The sequence below is a fragment of the Somniosus microcephalus genome, chromosome 3 (genome assembly GCF_052327205.1).
Source record: "Somniosus microcephalus isolate GS21.2 chromosome 3, FLI_Smic_1.0, whole genome shotgun sequence".
Lineage (NCBI taxonomy): Eukaryota > Metazoa > Chordata > Chondrichthyes > Squaliformes > Somniosidae > Somniosus > Somniosus microcephalus.
In genome coordinates, this window is record NC_140989.1 from 51,775,401 (window position 1) to 51,781,400 (window position 6,000).

Consider the following 6,000-nt stretch of genomic DNA (forward strand, 5'->3'; position numbering starts at 1 on the left):
GATGTTGATAATGGGGGATTCGGCGATGGTAATGCTGTTGAATGTCAAGGGAAAACAGTTAGACTCTCGCTTGTTGGAGATAGTCATTGCTTTGCACTTGTGTGGCTTGAATGTTACTTGCCACTTATCAGCCCAAGCCTGAATGTCATCCAGGTCTTGCTGCATGCGGGCATGGACTGCTTCATTATCTGAGGAGTTGCGAATGAAACTGAACACTGAAATCATCAGTGAACATCCCCACTTCTGAACTTATGATGGAGGGAAGGTCATTGATGAAGCAGCTGAAGATGTTTGGGCCTAGGACACTGCCCTGAGGAACTCCTGCAGTGATGTCCTGGGGATGTGATGATTGACCTCCAACAACCACAACCATCTTCCTTTGTGCTAGGTATGACTCCAGCCAGTGCAGAGTTTTCCCCTGATTCCCATTGACTTCAATTTTACTAGGGCTCCTTGATGCCACACTCAGTCAAGGGCAGTCACTCTCACCTCACCTCTGGAATTCAGCTCTTTTGTCCATGTTTGGACCAAGGCTTTAATGAGCTCTGGAGCCGAGTGGTCCTGGCAGAACCCAAACTAAGCATCGGTGAGCAGGTTATTGGTGAGAAAGTGCCGCTTGATAGCACTGTCAACGACATCTTCCATCACTTTGCTGATGATTACTGTCCACCTCTCCCTCAAATCTGCCGTTATCACCCCCTCCTCAAAAAACCAACCCTTGACCCCTCCGTCCTTGCAAACTACCGCCCCATCTCCAACCTCCCTTTCCTCTCCAAAGTCCTTGAACGTGTTGTTGCCTCTCAAATCCATGCCCATCTTTCCCGCAATTCCATGTTTGAATCCCTCCAATCAGGCTTCCGCCCTAACCACAGTACCGAAACGGCTCTCATCAAAGTCACAAATGACATCCTTTGTGACTGTGACAAAGGTAAACTAACCCTCCTTGTCCTTCTTGACTTGTCTGCAGCCTTTGACACGGTTGAGCACTCCATCCTTCTCCAACGCCTCTCTACCGTCATAGAAACATAGAAGATAGGAGCAGGAGTAGGCCATTCGGCCCTTCGAGCCTGCTCCGCCATTCAATGTGATCATGGCTGATCATCCAAATTCAGTACCCTGTCCCTGCCTTTTCCCCATATCCCTGGATCCCTTTAGCCTCAAGAAATATATCCAACTCTTTCTTGAATATATTTAATGAACTGGCCTCCACCGCCCTCTGTGGCAGAGAATTCCACAGGTTCACCACTCTCTGGGTGAAGAAATTCCTCCTCATTTCAGTCCTAAATGGCTTACCCCTTATCCTTAGACTATGATTCCTGGTTCTGGACTCCCTGGCCATCAGAAACATCCTTCCTGCAGTCATCCAGCTGGGTGGGACTGCGCTTGCCTGGTTCCATTCTTATTTATCTAATCGTAGCCAGAGAATCACCTCCAATGGCTTCTCTTCCGGCTCCCGCATCGTTACCTCTGGTGTCCCCCAAGGATCTATCCTTGGCCCCCTCCTATTTCTCATCTGCATGTTGCCCCTTGGTGACATCATCCGAAAACACAGCGTCAGTTTCCACATGTACGCTGACGACACCCAGCTCTACCTCACTACCACTTCTCTCAACCCCTCCACGGTCTCTAAATTGTCAGACTGCTTGTCCGACATCCAGTTCTGGATGAGCAGAAATTTTCTCCCACGCTGTACTGGAACAGCTTGGCTAGAGGCGCGGCTAGTTCTGGAGCAAAGTCTTCAGCATGATAGCTGGGATGTTGTCGAGGCCCATAGCCTTTGCTGTATCCAGTGCGCTCAATCGTTTCTTGATATCACATGGAGTGAATCGAATTGGCTGAAAACTGGCTTCTGTGATGGTGGAGGCCAACATGGATCATCGACTCGGCACTTCTGGCTGAAGATGGTTGCAACCGCTTCAGCCTTGTCTTTTGCACTCGCGTGCTGGGCTCTGCCATCATTGAGGATGGGGATATTCATGGAGCCTCCTCCTCTTGTTAGTTGTTTAATTGTCCACCACCATTCACGACTGGATGTGACAGGCCTGCAGAGCTTTGATCTGATCCGTTGATTGTGGGATCGCTTGGCTCTGTCCATAGTATGCTGCTTCCGCTGTTTAGCATGGATGTAGTCCGTGTTGCAGCTTCCCCAGGTTGGCACCTAATTTTTAGGTACACCTGGTGCCATGCTCCCCATTGAACCAGGGTTGGTCCCCTGGCTTGATGATAATGGTAGAGTGAGTGATATGCCAGGCCATGAGATTACAGATTGTGGTGGAATACAATTCTGCTGCTGCTGATGGCCCACAGCGCCTCATGGATGCCCAGTTTTGAGCTACTAGATCTGTTCTGACTCTATCCTATTTAGCACAGTGGTAGTGCCACACAACACGATGGAGGGTGTCCTCAGTGTGAAGACGGGATTTTGTCTCTACAAGGACAGTGCGGTGGTCACTGCTACCAATTCAGTCATGGACAGATGCATCTGCGACAGGTAGATTGGTGAGGATGGAAACCCGTCTGCAAATGGAGCAACAAGTCTACCAAGCCACAAATGGTTTCTGGGCCATAGTATGAGTACCACTGAGCTAAAATAATACATGTAGGTGGAACTAGTGAATAATCAGACTTTTAAAATGTAGCGACATTTAAACTGATGTTGGGCAATTTCATGTAAACAGCCACAGTAAGGACCGGTCAGCAAGATCAGAATAAGCGTGATTAATAACAGTGAATACAAGTCAAAGCAGGGAAAATTGCTGACAAAGTATTACAAACATACGCCATATGGAGAAAATTAGCAGAGCAAATTGTATGGAAATTGCAGTAAGTGTCAATAGATTAGTCATGATTCCAGGCATATCTCAACGATAAGTGGCCATTTCTGAATAATTTAAATAATAATGAGAATGGGGATTTGCTCAGGCTGCAAGTTGGCATTGTTAAAAGGCAAGGTTTGTTTTTCTGTAATTATTCTGTATTTTATGGAAGCCGACAATTAAAGCTGAAGCTAGTTCTAGTTTTCCGAGAATGAACAAGATGACCTGGGCTGGATTTAATAATAAATTAATTTGCAAGGTTATGGGGAAAAAATGCGAAAATTCAAGTTATAAAATAAAATTAGCAGGTTGCTCCCAGTAGAGGCCACTTTCACTTGGAGAAGTGTTGGGTAATGGCATCCCTACTGCAGGCTTACTAGTTTATGTCAGTGAGTTTACCTCAATCATGTGTTTCTTTGTGTTGTGATTGGTTGAGGATTACATCACTGACTGAGCCAAGTTACCGCTGGTATACCTCCACTGGTATATTGGATCTGTTGGCGTGCACTAGATAGTCATGAAGGCCACTACTCACTTCCGCTGGATCCCTGGATCAACCTAATGCGGGTTCATGGTCAATTCTTCACACTTCCTCAGCTCCCCATAATGGAAAACCGCAGGCAGTGCACCTACTGATACTCTGCCCCTCAAACAGCCTCTAGACTCACTTGCCCTTCACATTGTCTCTGAATCTGGTCATTAATTAGTCAGTGCTCCAAGCTGACCACACCCTATCTACAGGTCAACTTCATCCCACTAAGGTACCTCTGACTTTAAATTTGGGCTCATTCTTATTGTCCCTATTCTCCATTTAGAACCAGAATATATCTATCATAATCTTTACCATGCCTATGTAACCTAAATTTCCTCTGTGTTGATTCACGTGTGCATTTTGGCTGCCGATCCAGACCCAAGACCATTACTTCTAGTTCCCTTTTTCTTTTCTTTACCCATCTTGAGCCCTTCCCTCCTGTCTCTTCCATATCCTGTTTCCCATTCATGCCTCTTTTCATTTCTCCCTTCTCGAGTACCTTGCCCCCCACCCCTAAATCCCTACCCCAACCGTTGACTCTTCGTCTACCTTCCTACTCTCCTGCCGCCATTCCAGGCTTGGCTCCCTCCTGGACAAGCCCACAGCTGCCCTCTATGCCTCTCTTGATATTCTCCGAAAGGCCTATCAAGGCACTCGTCACTGCCTTCTCACGAGCAGCAACCCCGATTGCCCCATCCTACTCTCTTGCCGACCTTCCCAACCAGTGCGTCCACTGTTGGCTAATCTCGTCAACCTCCTTCCTATCCTACTTGTCCCACCCACTACTGTCAGCAGATTAGCAATCACCACCCTTCTCCACATCTCCCTCCAGAATGTCCGTTTAGTTGCGAACAAGGCCCTTGGCATTCATGATCTTATTGTGGATGATTGCATTGCCATCATGGTCTTGACTGAAACTTGACTTACAGGTGATGACACCTTTCCCCTACTGAAGCCTTCCCACCTGGCTATACCTTCCACCACATGCTCTGCCCAAACCACTGCAGTGGCGGTGTAACCCTCATCACCAAATCACACCCAGGTCTTTCCCCCTACTTCTTTGGCACTTCTTCCTCCATCGAGCTCCTCACCTATGTTAATGCAACGGTGTAGATGTTCAATCGCTAACCTGGTGCCAGCAACATGCCACTGACTTTGTCGTTTGCTATGGCAAAGAGCAGAGTGCCTCCCCATGACGGCCTTCTTCTCGTATGGTGCGTTGGGTTTAAAGGTGGCAATGTCCCCTCTGGTGGCCAATTTCTCCTGAAAGAAGGTAGAGTAAATGAGGGGAAGGCTAGCAGTTGAGGCGAGAGTGCCAAGTGGCATGGGAGGGTTGTGCATGTAAGTAAGGGGAGCTAGGTAGCCATAGTGCAAAATCCCGAGCCCCACTTAACCAGAGTGCAGTGTGAAGGGCTAGTTGTACAAGTGTTGCTTTAAGAGGGTGAAGAGTGTGATGGTGGCCAGAGAGTGTCCTCTGTTGTTACCTTGCCTGCCTTGATGAGGTCATTAAACTTCTTGCAGCACTGGTTTGAATTCCTGGGGGTGAGAGCGTTGACACTCAGTGCCGGTGCCACCTCCCTCCTGGTGACATGACTGACATTCCTAGAGCCTCATGAATAAATTGGAATCAGGGTCAAGTGATGTCATTACAATGCTGACACTGTTTTCTGACCTTACTCCCGAACACCACTTCCTGCTCCTGCCTACCAACCATGCATTATACAAATCATTTCAAACGCTATTTAAATGGATCCTCAGCTGTTCTCAAATAAAGCTATATAGTGCATTTTTTGCAGCAGCTTGTGTGGTTTTTGACCTGAAAGGATTAAAAGTGTTTGTAGGTTCTGACCTGTAAAGGAGCTCCTGCAATTGCAGTTGTTTCTTAATAGGGATCTTTCTGGGATTCCCACTCTGGGAGGAGGAAGGAGCAAACAGAACTGCAGCTGGAGGGAGAGCCAATAGAAGGTGTACTCAGACGAATACTTAACCTCCCAACAAGAGTTTATAGGCTCAGAACATCATAACTGCAGTTTTGCTAACTCTGTCAACTCCAGAACAGACGACAGCAAAATGGGTAATGGATTATGTCTTGGGTAGTGGACTTTGCTGAGGGTGAACATTCTTCATATTCTTAACAATTAATATGCCTCCATTTCATAAGACATGAGACGTCAATGGAAAAATGGGTTTCTATTTAAAAAGAAAATGAATATTGAGGCCCGATTTTAACTCATGGTTCAAGTTTGGCGTTGGGGTGGTGGAGCGTTCGTCGAACTTACATGGCTGTGCTGGAGCAAGCCCTGGGCTATTTAAACTCCTGGGCTTCGTAACCGTCTCCCAGGTGAGTCTCCCAGGAGGCCCCCACCAGGGACCCATGGGAAGGGTCCCTGGCACCGAGAAGTGGGTTGGGGTGGGGGGGGAGGTTCAAGAGGTCATCACGGTTGGGGGAGGGGGCAAGCATGTGGCAGGGGAGGACTAAAGTACTCCTGCTCCTCCTGGCACACAAGGAAACCCAAAAAGGTTTTTGAAACTTTCCTTCCTGGTCCTCTTCTGGGCCTGCTTCTGCTTGGCACCAGGTTTTGCGAGAGGATTTGGGACACTGCGTGACACGCGCAACGCACAGTTAAAACGGGGTCGGTGTCCCAATTGTGT